Below are 17,146 nucleotides of genomic sequence, written 5' to 3'. Positions count from 1 at the left end.
CATGTTCACTGAATTGAGTTGTCACTGATTAATTGACAGGCTTAAAATACATTCTAGTAGCTACTTATTACCATGGCTACAGAGCAATCATGTAGTAAGGGGGGACTTCAAAAACTACTTTGTATTTAAAGATATCCCCAAACTGGGAGAGTTACCATTTATATTTATATTTAAGTAAAAGAGTTTAACAAAAGTCCCTTTAATTATTTTCTCTTTGTAACCCACTACCTAGGTACAGTGCTTGGTGAATTAATGAGTATTTAATAAATGTTTACCAAAAAACAAATAAATGAGGGAATTAATTAATAAATTATGATTACAGCTGCAGGGATTTATAAACAGTACATCATGGCAGAAAATTTTTACAAATCACCACATTTTGTAGATTTGAAACAATTAAACAGATGCTAGCATTTAGTTAACTGCAATTTCACTTTGTTTCTCTGAAAATGATGCTCTTAAGAACTATAATGAAATGACTTGGGGATAAGGATAATTTACTTCTTAATAAACATCTCTGTGAAAGGGTAGGCTATTACGTTTTTGAGTATTACACAACCTCCCTATGAGTCTTGACTCACAGGGCTAGGAAAGCTTCTGGAAGGCCATCATTCCAGCCATTTGCTTCCCAAATGCCTCCCTGGTTTCACTCTAATAAATGAAGGAAATCCTGGGGAGAACACACTGCTAAAAACTGGCCCAGACATAAGGTGGCACATATTTAATAGTGGTGTAGGATAAATGATGTAGAATCATTGTTTTACAATAAGGAGAACAAGACAAGAAAAAAAGGAAGATGCAAAGAGAAGGAAAAGGAGCACAAAAGGGGCTTTGGACCTTTAAAAGTAAGTTGGGAGGTGTTGATGATGATGCTGTCAGTGAATATGTATCTAAGATAATGGAAAAGAAGAAATAAAAGGGGAAAGGAGAAACCAAAAGAAGTTGAAGTTCTTTCTCAGGAAAAATACTATCATTAGAATAGCTTTAATGCTATGACCAGTATTGACAGAGAAAATAGATTTGTACAGTGCCGGGTGCCTGGGTGGCTCAGTCGGTTGGGTGACTGCCTTCGGCTCAGGTCATGATCCTGGAGTCCCGGGATCGAGTCCCACATCGGGCTCCCTGCTCGGCAGGGAGTCTGCTTCTCCCTCTGACCCGCCCCCCTCTCATGTGCTCTCTCTCTCAAATAAATAAATAAAATCTTAAAAAAAAAAAAAGATTTGTATAGTGCAATGAGGTGGGGAATCAATCAGGGTAGATGTTACTGAATTTCATCTGCCCAAATTGGGCATAATTTTGAGAAATGATTCAGAAAAATATTTAAAAGATTATTTTGAACTCTGAGGACTGTGAATTCTCGCTCTAAGGGATACAGACTTGGAGGCTCCCTATTTTCAGAGCAACTATAAAATGGTCCTAATATGCCCATTTGAGTGGGAGAATGTTCTAGATATCTGCAGTCCAAGGTCTCATATTTCCATCAAAAAGATCTGACACAATGGAGATTTTTTTTAAAAAATGGCTACAAATTCTTTGACATTCCTACCATTAAGAGATAGGGTTCTATCACCCTTTCCCTGGGCTGCCATGCCATGCTTGAAAGAAGCCAAAGCTACATGAAGGGGCCATGTGTAGGTACTCTGATCAACCATCACAGCTGAACCCAGCCTGAGAGTGACCCCAGAGCCAACTCAGATATGAAAATGAACATACCCAGGTAATTCCTGCTTCTGGCCATTCCTGTCCTCAGAACTGAGGCCTCAGACATTGCGATACTGTGCAGTAGAGATAAGCCATCCCTTGACCAACAGAATCAGGGAGCATAATAAAATGCCTGTTTCCTATCACTAAGTTGGGGTAGTTTGTTACCCAGCATAGGTAACTGAAATCCAGAAAAACAAAAAAAAAACAGTACCTATTTCTGTTGGGATGGTAACTCTCCCAGTTTGGGGATATCTTTAAATTTTTTGAAAAGATAAAACTATTATTACCTTAGTATATATTTCCAACCTAGAAAAGGTTTAGAAGTAAATAGTTGATGAAATTAAACCAACCAATAGTATTACAATTCTGTGTTAAATTGAGCGTATTAATCCATTCAAAATTGATAAAATTTTTGCATATTGAGATTCTGACAGATTTACCTTGCAAATTCCATTTTAAAGTAGGTAATTGAATAATTGATCTTAAATGTGTAATCTTAAAGTAAAAAGTACCTAGTTTAAATGTTTCCAGGAATTTAAGTAACTAAATAGTAAATTAGACTCTGTTTAAGGGGGTTTAATCTCAATTAACTTTAGTTCATTGTTCACTGAATTTTTTAAATCTTAATTTATGTAATACAAAAATAATGACTTTTAAGAAAATAGAAAAGCACATGACAGGAAACTTCCTTGCAATCCACTGTAAGTAGGTAAATGTGATTGCCTCATTAGAAGACTCGGGCAGAAAGGCAATGAAGATGCTCAAGTCAGAACCCAAAGCATCTCATCTGGGCTCAGCTTGTATGGCCCAACATAAATTGGGTGACTATATAATTTATCATGCAAAATAGGACTTTTTTTTCAGAATGACAAGGGAATTATTAAAATTTGAACAAGAATAAGAGCATAATCTGGGGGGCGCCTGGGTGGCTCAGTCGTTAAGCGTCTGCCTTTGGCTCAGGTCATGATCCCAGGGTCCTGGGTTCGAGCCCCGCATCGGGCTCCCTGCTCAGCAGGAAACCTGCTTCTCCCTCTCCCACTCCCCCCACTTGTGTTCCCTCTCTCACTGTGTCTCTGTCAAATAAATAAATAAAATCTTAAAAAAAAAAAAAAAAGAGCATAATCTGGGACTTCCTGGTAAACAGGACTTATATCTAAATCATTCACCTGCAGCCTTCATGAGTGGCACATCTGGGTGAGTCCTGAAGCCAATGAAGCATAAGCGTCAGGTCCCTCCATTGAATGGGGGTCCCTGTTGTTCATTGAATTTTAATCACATAGAAAGTATAGGTGACTGTTCTCAGTTTAGTATTAAAATCTAAATATTAATTTTATAAACACTGAATATTAATTTAAAATGGGAGCATTCTAAATAAAATAAATAATTCTAAATAATCTTTATATGTACAAAAATATACACCCTTCTCGTGGATGTTAAAAAATGCACATTGATATGAGGAAACAGCATACAAGAGTAGAAAGAGAAATAGAAAAATGACAGAAACCTAATAATTTTTTCCACAGGAAAAACTCTGGAGTTAGAGCAGCAGGGAAAGATCAGTTTTCTGCCACATACAAGAGGTCATTTGCAGCTTCTAAGAAATACCATAAATGGCTCACACTGATTTCTTCCAGGAAATGATGACCCCATTCTAATACTGAACAAACATATCTATTAGTAATTCCACACTGTATAAAACCAGAGTACTTTAGGGCGCCTGGGTGGCTAGGTTGGTTGGGCGACTGCCTTCGGCTCGGGTCATGATCCTGGAGTCCCAGGATCGAGTCCCGCTTCGGGGCTCCCTGCTCAGCGGGGAGTCTGCTTCTCCCTCTGACCCTCCCCCCTCTCATGTGCTCTCTCTCTCTCTCTCAAATAAATAAATAAAATCTTTAAAAAAAAAAAAACCAGAGTACTTTAGGCTGCAGTTTGGGGCAACTTCCTCTTATATATTTATGAGTACAAACTAAAAACATCTGGTTATCTGCCTTTTCTCAATATAAAAATATTTGAGCCATTATTTATTCATTTGTTTAGGGAAACCACATACTCTGTATCCAACACAAATATAATATTGGATACATATGTTCCAGTGTTATATAAATAAGGATGGAGGAGTAAGAGATTTTAAAAGAGGTTCTGAGAATAGTTCTAACCAGAATTCTAAGAATTATTCCAAATTCAGATGAATTTCTTGAGAGTGGAGACCAAAATGTGAGGCACAATGGATTAAACAAAACTTTATCCTGTATTTTACTATTTTTTGATGACATGATCTCACCTCCTATACTCTTTCAGTATCATTCTTATTTCCTCACCCCATAATCATTTTTACATTTTTCTGGATTAAAAAAAAAAGTTCTCCAAATTCATCTTAAGTTGTGGAACCCCAGACTGAACACTACGGAGCAATCACCAAAGTTTTGAACTTCCACATAAAAGTTAAATTAGGAAAACTTCCAGGTAGTAAAGGAAGAGACAGAACAAAGTGACATGCAAACAAACTCCATTCTGAAATTAGAACCAGTTACAAAACAAAATGTTCAGTGAGGGGGGAAGAATTAGAAAGAACCACAATAGAAATCTTAAGGTGATAGCAAAATTGTAAATAGAATTTTAAGATACGATTACTCTTTTCTAAAAAATTAACCTAATGCTGGAAAGTATAACAGAGAAAAATGTCCCCCAATGCCCAGAGATGAACAGATAGCATGTGAACAACTTTGTCTAAGCTCACTGTGGACACCCGCAGCCTGGAGTTGGGTGTTACCTAGATGTGTGCCTCCCCCTCACTGCGGCTTACTCAACCTCCCCTTCTCAAGGCCATTGGAGTGCAGACGTCAGTCCTGTCCAGGGTGTCCACAGAAACGTAATCTCAGGCAGCATTTCATTTTCATTTCTTTGGACTAAAAGAGGATGGTTGGTGTATAAGAAGGGATCATATCTCACACCATCCAGCACGTGACCTCTGTCCAAGCCCAAATTCCCATGACATTTTCCCACCCCGTTTTTTTCCCATCCTTTCCTCACAATGTGCCCTGTTTTTACTGCCACCCATTCTCTTGCATATCCAGCCCTCACAACTCCACTGTGAAGAGGAATCCAGCCCTGTGTTCGTGTCTACCTCCAAATTACTATTAGAAAGTAAGCTCCATGATGGGGGAGTTGGGGGTGTTTACTTCTTGTTGCATCTCCAGCACCCAGGAAGATACAAGGCATATAATAGATACTCAACAAATGATTGTTGAATGAATGAATGACTGAGGAAATTAATCAACGGCCATGTGCCCCCATACAAATGGCGATGTTTTTTTAATCAGCTAGTTGGACATCCCCTCAACTCCCCCCCCACCACACACACAGACTCAGAAAGCAGTAAGATTAAGAAATAACACATTTCTCTCTGGTTCACCTGCCCTGAGATAAATACTTGTAATCCTTTCCTGTCTATTTTGCTGATTCCTTCCCTCTTGAGAAGACACAATTTTCTTCCGGGATTTATATTGACACTGGCAATACCCAAATCCACCTTATTGCCTGGCTATAGGGATAGATGCTCACTTTTTCTCTGGAAAACTTTTCTCAGAGCAGCCAAGTTAGCAGAATTCTTGAATGAAGTTAGTAGTGGGTGGGATGGGAGTTTCTGTCCAAGAAAATTTATAACTGGCATTGATCAGATGTGATAGTACATTGTTAGGATTTAACACCCCGCTCCCCAAAAGAATGGAGTTCCCAGGCTGCCTTCTCCCACAGGGTTTCTTCTGGGATGGGGGGGTTGGGGAAAACCATGAGGCAAGCCTTGACTGCTTGCCCCACCTTCTCCTTCCAAGAGGAGACAGGATTTGCATGCCTCTATACGTCTGTTTTTTCTTTTTTTTTTTTTTTTTTTTTTTTTTTTTTTTTTTTTTAAAGATTTTATTTATTTATTTGACACACAGAGAGAAAGCACAAGTAGGCAGAGAGGCAGGCATAGAGAGAGAGAGGCAGAAGCAGGCTCTCCACTGAGCAGGGAGCCCGATGCGGGACTCGATCCCGGGACTCCAGGATCATGACCTGAGCCGAAGGCAGTCGCTTAACCAACTGAGCCACCCAGGCGCCCAATACGTCTGTTTTTTCAAACTTAATTTTTGGAGGACCAGGACTGGACTCTCCTCGTGGGCAAAGTCTATCACACAGTGTCCCTCTTCTTCACAACAGTAACAACAAAATCTACAGGCATTTCTGCTCCACAGAGTCCTAGGCAGTATAATACTGGTTTGTTAGATTTTATCTGAATCTTTTTTTTTTTTTAAGATTTTATTTATTTATTTGAGAGAGAGAATGAGATAGAGCATGAGAGGGGGCAGGGTCAGAGGGAGAAGCAGACTCCCTGCTGAGCAGGGAGCCCGATGCGGGACTCGATCCCGGGACTCCAGGATCATGACCTGAGCCGAAGGCAGTCGCCTAACCAACTGAGCCACCCAGGCGCCCAGATTTTATCTGAATCTTGCCTAAATATACCAAGTTAGGTTCCAGAGGGTGCACTCTTGCAATAACTTACTTCAAATCAAATGTAGCAATTTTTTCTCCTTCTTATCAGTGGAAGTGCTCCATCAAAGAACATAAGCTAAAAGCTTTGATATATATGGCAAATTAACTTCTAGAATAATGGTGTTGGTTTTAAATCTCACCTACATTATATAAGTAAACATTTTTTTCCACATCTTTGCCTTTGAAAAATAAACATGGAAAAGACAGAAATAATAGCCATCATGTTAGAATAACACGTCAATAACACGTTGTTTTCAAAATTTTCTGGGCTGTTATATTATTTCAGTAAAAATTTTAAAATAAATATAGGTATGTGTTTTACTTCAAAGGGAACATGCTCTTAAGACACTGAGGTTACCTTCAGAAGAGCAGATGGATTAATTCAGAGGAGGAATAATGATGGTGGTGATGGAGGAGTGAGTTATGAGAAATGATTAAAGATAAAGATTATGTCTGGTGTTGCTAAGTAATGGCTGAGGGGGGACCAATAATTGATGACAAAAATCTGACAGGAGAAATACTGAACAGGCAGTAAGAATTATTCAATCAGGTTTAGGACAGTTTAGCTAGAAGTGTAAGGAAGGAAAGAAAAATTTACCCTGAATGGGAGAGAAAACTTTCTGACAGTAAAAATTATTATTTAAGAAAAATATTGCAAGAAAAGTGATGAAAGCCCATCCCTAGGGATATTTAAAATAAGGCTGGATGGAAACCAAGAGAATGTATATGACAGAGAACCACAGGGCTATGATCTGAGGCTAGCTTCCCTCTCTGATTTTATAAGAGCCTTGGGGGAAAAAATTGGTCAGTCAGTCATGGTGGAGGATTAAAACATGGCTGAGGCACGTTTCCACAATTCTGGGTAACATTGTGTTTACACAGTTTTGGGGTGTCCTGCTTCCATGCTTGCCACTAGACTAACCTGAGCCAATGTCTTTTGTCTGTAACATGACCTGCTGTGTGTGACTGGGATCTCCCACTAGGGCATGGCTGCTACATATGTGATGGGGATAGGGTGTCAGCAGATTACCTGAGCCAAAATGTCATGCCAGTAACCAGTTCCTGGATCACAGAATACTGCAGCTCATGGAGAATGGATCTAACCACTTCCTTTGAAAATAATGAAGAGCTCTACCTACCGGGTATGTGTCATGGACCAAACACCATGTTAGATGTTTTACCAATGTAATCTCATTGGATTCTCCCAACAACCTTGGAGCGTAACTGTTGAGAGCCACATTTAAAAAATGAGCTGAAATGAGGATTTCAATCCAGGGATATGTACTTCTCTACACGCCGCTATCTCAATAGACAAAGAGGGGAGTGACTCACACAAGACTGGACGGTCCAATTTAGAGCCCAGTCAAGATCTTACAATTCTTATTCTTGGTCTGTGTCCTTTACCAAAATTAGTTCTCATCTCCATTTTCTTGGGTGCCCCCTCCACCCTCTTACCCTCTCCTCATGATAAGGAGCAGAGGAAGAAAGAAAACTATATTTTTGATGTTTTAAACTGGAGATTGGTAGGGAAAATGTGCATATGTAAATTTAGTCTTTTGATTCTTTAGTTTATTTTATATGATTCCAAAATTCATTGTATTATTCAACTGGTTAGTTTGATATTCTACCTTTTTAAATTGTCTGAATCAGATAAGTAATTTAGTCCTGTAATAACAAAGCAATACTCATTGTATATATGGTTCAAATACATATTTTTCAGTCTAATAATCTAAAATAAGTTGAATAATTAAAATAGGAGTAATATATATCAGTGAGATGCTTCATTTTTTATTTCCTTATATTTATAATATTGCTTCATTATTGTTTGCAAGACAAAAGAAATCTATTAAGAATATAAAAGTTGTGACATAGTATATACACTATGAATTTATTAAGGCCATTATCTACTTTGTTTTAATATTTATCTTAATAGATTGCATTCTTTCTGGTGCATATTCCTTATTCTAATAAAGTTAGTTAATAGACAAACATTGTGAAATGAACGCATTAAGTAACTTTGAGCAATCAGGAGCTAACCAAATAGCAATAAGAATGAAGATCACCTAAGAAACATTCGGGCTAGACTCAACTCACTAGAAATGACTCATCACATATATGCAAACTTTCCATTTTTGTACTGTCCTCCTATATATGAAGTTAATTATATCTGGAAAAGGGAAGCTGTATGCCTTACAGCCTTCAGACATCCATTCCTCCAACCCTGAGAAACATTTTGAATAAAGCAAAATCTAATGAAACAAGTTAGTTTCTAATAGTGCTTAACGTGTTGAAAGAGGAAATCGAGTGACACTGGGGAGGATGGAGATTGGAGAAAATAGTGTTTTGAATCCTCTTTATGCTGCTCTGTTGCTTGGTTCACCCCTGGAGATGAGGGGAAATGGACATCTGGGTGATGTGCCCACAAAAGGATGTTCTGCTGGGGAAAAAGCCTTTTATTATACAAAGAGGTATTTCTTCTCTGCCACACAGTGGCTGAGGTTCACAGGACTCAACCGTCCCCTCCTTCAAGGGCCACTGGAAGAAACTGTAGAAACAGTAGAACCCCATTCAGAAGAGCTGAATATGACACATACCTGAATACTTTAAATAATTTAGGAGCACACTGTTGCTTTTCTGACAGCCTTTTACAAATTTTAATTGTGCGCCTAGAGATTGTGACATACGCCACAACCTACATAGGAAAAGCATTTGGAGGCCAGGATACCTACATTCCCTTCCCTAAGGCTCTGGGTCTGCTGGGCACAGAAAGCCTAACTGAGAAATCCTTTCTGAAAATTGAGTCTGAAATGTTGAATTCTAGACCTGGTGGCTTCCTTTCCTATGTTTGTGTATATCCTCATTTTTCTCATTATTTGCAAAATAGACAAGAAGGCTACCTTTCCTTTGACAAGACAAAAATAAAAAGCAAATAGTTTCCTCAAGAAAACCACAAACTTCATTATTCTGTTACTCAATAGTCCAATGTAAAACTCAGTTATCCACCGAAATATAAAACCGAAAATATGACATGTTCATATTCTTAAGCCCAATGTTACAGTTTTATGTTCATATTAAATAAAATTTTTAATAATTGACTCTATATCTAAGGTTTCCATAAACACCCTCCCTATATTTTCTACTTCCACAGCATATCTTCTGATAATGAAGTCTCCTAACAATTACGGAAAATATACCTTTTAATAAAATACTTATTGGGCACAGTTTTGTTTCAGCATAACAATCAGAATAAATAAAATTTAAGTTATATCTTGAAGCCCTTTGGTCATCTGTGAAACAGAGTCTGGATCAGTAATTTTTTAAAAAATTATCGTCAAATTTAAGAAATGGAAAGCAAAAACAAATGTGAAATAATGTAAAATAGCCAAAATACAGGTCTCACTTTGTTCATCTAATTCAGCCCTTAACTGTTCCTGTACATTTTTCAGAGTTTCAAATCCTTTGTGTGTTTGACAGCATCTTACCGGTAATGGTTTACTTTAAACTTGGTTGTCAGAATAACATGTAATGTAAAATTGTGCCCCACCACCACCCACATGCAAATCCATTATTCCAGTAGTCTTGTGAGGTAATAATTCCTTATGTTAAATAATTTCCCCGTCCTCTCCCGGTAAAAATAATCAATAAGCTAGCAATGAACTCAAACCTGCATTCCTGGGTGTTTGATCCTTAATTCGCTTGTAAGTTGGGAAGAGTTGCTGTAGAGCCAACACTTCCTATATTGTGGAACTGGCGATACTACTATTAACTGGGAAGGAAACCAAGGCCCCCAGAGAAATTACTTGGCCAGAGAATTAGCTAGGAAAGGTTCTGGAGGTGCATTTTCTTCATTTTTTTGTGTAGTGATTTTTTTTAGAGAGAGAAATGTGAGACAGAGTGTGTTGCAGGGAGGGAGAGACCCTTAAGCAGACTTCATGCCCAGCACTGAGCCCAGACTCACATCTCGATCTCACCACCCTGAGACCATAGACTTGAGCCAAAATCACGAGTCAGAAGCTTAACCGATTGAGCCACCCAGGCGCCCCTGTATCGTGACTTTTTTTTAATGACCCAATGCTGTTTCCAGGATTCGAATAGATCATAGAACCAAAACTTAGTTCATTTTAAGTATGTTTTCACCTTTTCCCCAAAGCCTGTTAATTAATTTGAACTAGTGTGAATTTTTCTAGCATTCCCTTGTTGCTAGCCAACTCGAGAGGAAATCACCAAACGCTAGGCAGTGGGAGAAAACAGAGAAGGAGCCCCCAGAAACCGACAGCCCCCAGAAACCTCTAGATGTTCAGGGTTGGACTGCATTCACCATGCATGTAGTAGTAAACAAAGTGATTACCCTATAAGTGATTCAAAGGGTTGCTTCTAAGTTTTTGTTAAGAGAGAAAGAAAGAAAGAGAGAAAGAAAAAAGAAAGAAACGGAAAAAAAGAAAAAGAAAAAGAAAAATACTATGACATAACCACATTTTATTGATTCAAATTTTCATCTTGGTAAAAACAAGACGATTTGATCACACACAGAGAGGTGAGCCTGTTTGGCCTGTTGGCCCAGATCTTGGCTGTGGGGGAGGGGAGGAGGGTCAAAGTGGACCCACGCAAATGAACCCTTCCTTGGGAATAGCTTTTTGTGAGCGCAAGTTGTGTCTGCCTAATTTTGTGGAACAATGAATTCCCTCTAAATATTGTTCATGGGGAAGTGCTGAACTGTGAAAATATCAGATACTTCTGATATGGCCCAGTTTTCTTTAGCCAATGTTATGCTCGGCAAAAAGCATGAGAAATGCCCCACAAGCAGCTCAACAGAAGTGACCACTGTGAAGTGCTGCCTACATGGGAGTAACCTGTTCTGGAGAAAGCTTTGTCTTCATCCCCACGTTAGATCAAGTTGTCCTAAAGCCCATGTCAATGTGCTTCCGTTGACCACTCTTCAACAAGTAACCCTATAACATATTCTTGCCCCCTCTGTATTCACACACCAGGAATTTGCGTGCTGTATCTTTTATTCAGACCTTATAAAGTAATTAATTAATTATATATATATAATGTGCTTAACATTTGATATGAAAAAAATATACACATAACAACTACAAATTTTAATAGCTAAGCCTTTATTTAGACTTTACTATGTGCAGGCAGGCACTGTGCTAAGCACTTTACATGCATCATTTCATTTAATCCTCACCAATCCCATGTGGTTGATAGATCCTGAAATTATCCCACATTTATATATAAAGAAGCGAAGCTTAAGCAGGTTAAGTAAATTACAGACGATCACACGGCTTGTAAGTAGCAAAGGCAGGAAAAGGTAGCCGCAGAAGTCAGGTACCAGATCACAGGAATGCAATGTTCATGGAAAGGGCATTTGGATGTTGTTCATAATGTGATGGGAAGACCATGGCTGTTTCTGAGCAAAAGAACAGCATGATCTGATCCTTGTGTGTGTGTCTACGGCAAAATATACATAATACAAAATACACTGTTTTAATCCTTTTCAAGTGTACAATTCAGTGGCATTAAGAACATTCATATTGTTGTGCAACCATCACCACCATCCATCTCCAGAATTTTTCTACTTCCCAAACTGAAACTCTGTACCCTTTAAACACTAACTCCCTGTTTCTCCCTCCCCCCAGTCTCTGGTAACCATGTTTCTACTTCCTGCCTTGATTTTGACAACACTAGATACCTCATATGGAATCATACAATTTGTATTTTTGCATCTGGCCAATTTCATTCAGGATAATGTTTTCTAGGTCTGTCCATGTTATATCATGTATCAGAATTTCATTCCTTTTATGACTAAAAAATATCCTACTATAGGGATATACTACATTTTATTTATCCAATGGATTAAATAAAATCTATTATCAAAATTAATTTCATTTCCTTCTTTTTACTTTTTAAAAATATGGCTCTTTGAAAAGGAGCAGTTACATATGTGACCCACATTTGTAGATTGCCTCATATGTCTCTTGGACAGCTCTGCTTTAGAGTCTTTGTTCAATTATGGAGAAAGCATGGAAAAACTACCTTAATAATTTTTTAAGTGTCATGGGGAAGAAAGGAAAGCAGGTTGTTGCTGACTATAAGAACCCCCAAGAACAGAACTATGCCCTACAAAGGCACAAAATGCCCCAGAAATAGCAGTTTTGTATGAAGGACACATGATTTTATGGCCAAAGAAAGCATTTGTTATAGTGGATTGTTCACCAAAGAGAATTCATTGAAATCAAATCAACAGCTCATTCATTATGGAGGGTGGAGGAATCTAATGGGAAACAGGAACCATTTGCTCACTGCTAGCCTGATGAAGATTAAAATGAGTGTCAAGCAATCAGTAGAACGAAACATGAATGTGTTCTGTAAAATGTTTATTAACCTTTCTAAACAAGACATCATACTATAACAGAAATATTTTGCTGAGAGATTTTTTTTTAAGTCACAAATCTGGTAGTAAAAAAAATCACAAAAGCTGAACCAAACACACCAGCAGCTTGAGAAGCACTGGATGTACTGGGTGGCATCGTCATTCACCGTCATTCTTGTTCAGAGATGCAGGGACAGAAAAAATGCAGACATTGAGGGTTCAAGTTGGAATCTGACCAAAGAATGCAGTAGCCTCCAAATACCCAATTTAGAGCTGATGTGAGCTCAGATGATGACATCCTACACACACAAAACAGTATTCCATGTCTTTGTTCCAAAATCAAGAGCTATGTCTGAGCTGTTTTACCAATAGTGAGCCATCCACTCCCTCTTTTAACATAAGACAGCACTGTCCTCTTGAGAAGTCCAAAGGGGTTGGTGCACAGAGAGCTTGGAAAATTAACATTCATTTATTAGTGTTATCACAAGGTCACTTCAGCCCAGGGGCATGCTTTGGAATGCTGAGTTTTTAGTAGAATGCCTATCTTTTTGCATGCGTGTTTTAAAATTTCTGTGTAACCTCTCCTTTCAGCATTGTATCACTCTTCCAAAAAATAAAAATAAAAAGCACTCTTCCTGATTAAAAATTACTCAGTCCATGTTGGAGCTACTGTCCATATTATGACCACAAGCCATCCTCCTTCTGGGTTTCAGAGCTGTTGGGATACGGAGATCTGCACGTCCTCTTACCTGCCGCACCCATGGAGATACAAGGCAAGTGCATAAAGATAAAGCTCTGCTGACAGACCTACGTTTTCAAATTACCACAAGGAACTTTCTCTAAGCAGTCTATTATTTAGGAATGACAAGACACAAAAGGGAGTAATGATATATGGTTGCCCAATTTGCATATGATCAGGTGACGCTCCACGCCAGAGAGGACTAGAACAGAATGATCTGAATTTAGGCCAAGCTCTGATGACTAAATTTCATGCTGGATGTACGTCTCCCAACACGCATGTTCCAGTGTAAGCTACTTTAACCTTCTGGCCCCTGCTCTATTTCCCCATACAATCTTTTTCCTTAAGGAAAGGGTTAGACCCGTTTGCCTTCCTGAAGCATTAGTCCGTGCCAGCAACCGGAGTCCAGGGGAAGACACTGCTACCAAAAGACAGAAATGACCCGTCCTGCCACCCCTCCTTGTGGCCGTGTGGATGAACATGTCAGTTACAGAACCTGTCATCCCCGAGAGCCCGAGGCCAGGATGGAGAATACACACGCGTCCCCTGGGACAGGGCAGCACGCTCCCACCCGCTCACACCTCTGGGCCCTGCGCTCCACAAGAGCTGTTACTGATGAGAATGCAAAGCCTGCTCACCGAGGGGAGAAGGGGTAAGTAGAGCACAGTGCCCATAAAAGAGCTGTTTGCTACCTATTTTTCTTCTCAGCTCCTAGCACAGCCTCTACCTAGTAGGTGCTCGGTTCATGATAGATATTTCCTGAATAAATTGAGTCCTCTGCTCCTGGGAGACCACGTATCACTGTGATACATAACAAGTCAGCTACCCTTATGTGAAAAGACAGTCCCTAGGCAAAGTTCTTGCTATTCCTGATTACTCAAAATGTGAGCCCTTTCTCGTAGTTTCTCTGGTTTTGTATACACAGATTCGGGACGAAGCCCTCTGGTCGTGTTTGTAAATCTCTAGAGCAGGACATTAGCATTCAGAAGCACTTATGAGAGGAATAAAGCCCTTATGAGAATCCAGGACTCCACAATAAGATATTTCTCAGCTGTCAAACAAATAATTTACAACATGGATGATGGAGTCAGGGGCAGGATTTGGATTTTAAATGAAGCAAGTATGCAGAACTAGAAGATTATAGTTTCGAGCAGGAAAATCAATGGGATGTTGGAAATTTGAGATCTCCTCACAGGCTTAATAATATAAAACACCAGGATCAGATAACAGATATTGGGTTCTTGGGAAACCACAAGGTTGGGTAAGTCGACTTTTGCTTGAAATGTACATTTCCTAGAGCTTGGGAGGAAGAACAACAGTGGAACTCTGCCAAGGGAGGAGGAGGGAGAGGGAGGGGGAGAGTCCTTTCATTCAGATCCATCATCTTTGACCCGAAATCAGTGCCCTTACCTCTCAAAAGACAGTATTGTATTTTTCTCCCACTACAGGTAAGTTTTACTCAGTCCCCCTCTAGTTTCATGAGCAGTTGGAGCTTTCAAAAATGTTTCCGTTGTGGAGGGGGGTCCAAAACGGAAATTTGTCTGGACTTGCTGACCCCTACAAATCCCATACAATTTGTTCAGGACAAAATAATACGTCTGTATTTCATTGACCTTAGGTCCACGGCTTCAAGTTCACAGAAAACTATATTCGATAAACATGCAGAGAAAAGGAAACAGATACCAAACCATCATCAAGGCAGCCTGCTGTGAAAATACATGGTACCAATGACACCAAGACTTCTGAGACTTCGTTTCTTTCCTTCCTTCCTTCCTTCCTTCCTTCCTTCCTTCCTTCCTTCCTTCCTTCCTTCCTTCCTTCCTTCCTTCCTTCCTTCCTCCTTTCAAGCATGTGTTTATTCAACACACATTTATTGGACATCTTTACATATCTGTTGCCAGCTGATCTTTTCAGGCCAGGCACACATTTGCATTTTATTTTCATATCCAAAAATCTGCCTGAAGTTGAGCAAACTTGGGCCGAAGACACAGGGACCCACTCTCAGCGCTTGGGTGTCCCAGCACCTGCCAGCCGCGCGTCCCCGGAATTGAGGACATCGTGTTTTCAATTTTCTTCAATAAAGCAATGAATCTGGCAATTTGCTGGCCTGCTTCAGCTAAACAGAAAGGACAATTTGAGAAAGATCATAGTTCAGGCCCAGTCAGACGGAAACGATTGAAAACAGAGAGCTGGCCGCTATGTTTCCCCAATGCAGCTTGCTGCCGCAGTTTGACTGACAAACTGACTTTTTTGAGGTGCTCATGCCCATTTCAGTCAGAGTTTATTGAAGGTGATTTTGATCTTCTCCATGAGGCCACAGCAGTGGCCATGCCATCTGTCACCTTGATTGCATCGTGGATTCTCTGGAGAGAGCGCCGTGGCTCCTGATCATTTACAGATTGCACTGCTTTCCCCTCCATAAGGACCACATGCACAGAGCCAGATGGTGAACATGCACGCTTATTATAAGTCTTTATCTCCGTGCAGGAAGGAGAGGAACCATTAGGTCTCCCTCAGGAGCTCTGCTCCTCTCTACCATCATGCTGCTCCTCAGCAAATACAGTCTTCTTCAGCTGTCATCAGCCTACCTCTGAAAATTAAAAAAATAAACAATAATTCCATCAGCCAAGGCCAGAAAAACCAAGACCAGACCGCAAAGCAATCCCCCCTTGACTCGCCTTCCTTTCTTTTCTTTAACCTCCCACTGGCCTGACTGTCAGCACAAGGTAAAAACAAGTTTGTTTGCAAATGCATCATTCATGTGTTGATTTTTTTTTTAAAGAGGTCAGGAGGGCCTGCCGCTTGGAAATCAAGCGACATGATCCTATTTTCTGTTATTGGGCTCATGGCTTCCACTGCATTGGCCTCATTTGGTTCCATTTAAGGAGTCGGGGTTCATTTGACAGATTTTAAAATTCTACGTGGTTTTTCTACAATAATCCCAGGAAGGGGACCACCTGTGAGCCAAACGTAAGGGATGTCGGTGCTGGTGACTGAGCAAGAATGGAAAACCCCAAGTACAGTGGAACTCTAGAAAAAGTCCTTTTAGTAACCTCTCCACGGGGAAAGAGAGAACGTGGGAGGCTGGGGGCGCGTCTGGAGAGCGGAGCGAGCTCAGCTCAGAGATCCAAGTGACAGCTGGTCAAAATGTGTGTCTTCTCACAAACCACCACTGTCACTGACAGGGATTCCAAGAGGGTCCAAAAGAAACCGAAGTGGAACTGAAACACGTGCAAAAATACTGACAAAGTAAGTACACATTAGTTGTAAACGAGATCCTCAACTTTTTTCATTTTTATAGGTGTAATTTACACATAGTAAAGCACAGACTTCTTAAAGGTAGATTTTGGTTTTTGCATATAAATACTCCACCAAGGTCCGGATGTAGGACATGTCCAGAACTCCAGCAGCAGCAGGCTTGTGATAAATAAATAAATAAAATAAATGTTTATAGGCAGATTTAGTAAGAAGCCCACGTCCTCTGTCTGCTCTGCTTTTTCCATAAAAAATACACTCAAGCTGTGAAGTCTCTTCTCGTGTGCTCGCTCTCTCCTGCTCAACCCCCACTCTCTCTTTCTCCCTCCTTTCTCTCTCTCTCTCTCTCTCTCTCTCTCACACACACACACAGAGAAGATCGAAGGAAAGAGAGTGGGGCTTGGCCTTTGCCACCGGGAGACCCCAGCTCTGTGGGAAAGCCTCCACCAGTGAGCAGCTGTATGCAGAAACCAGGGAAAGGTTTCCAGTGACCCATAACCTTGAAGTCTCACCTACATGGGTCATTCATTTCAAATAGCTGCCAT

General features: G+C 39.9%; 1 long non-coding RNA gene across 1 annotated transcript in view; it reads left to right on the top strand.

Annotated features, from left to right (window-relative positions):
• The window catches only part of LOC123859029 (uncharacterized), a 270,181-nt gene extending 255,401 nt beyond the window's left edge, over positions 1–14,780 (top strand). The window contains exon 7 of the long non-coding RNA XR_010410684.1: positions 13,321–14,780. This is a non-coding gene — a long non-coding RNA (uncharacterized LOC123859029). The remainder of the gene's footprint in view (positions 1–13,320) is intronic.
• Positions 14,781–17,146: the final 2,366 nt, after the last annotated feature.

The sequence above is a fragment of the Mirounga angustirostris genome, unplaced genomic scaffold (assembly GCF_029215605.1).
Source record: "Mirounga angustirostris isolate CCGP_5_RB_7025 unplaced genomic scaffold, mMirAng1.0.hap1 SCAF_4, whole genome shotgun sequence".
In the NCBI taxonomy this organism is placed as follows: domain Eukaryota; kingdom Metazoa; phylum Chordata; class Mammalia; order Carnivora; family Phocidae; genus Mirounga; species Mirounga angustirostris.
Note: the sequence above shows the minus strand (reverse complement) of the source record. Positions and strands in the feature narration are given on the sequence as shown.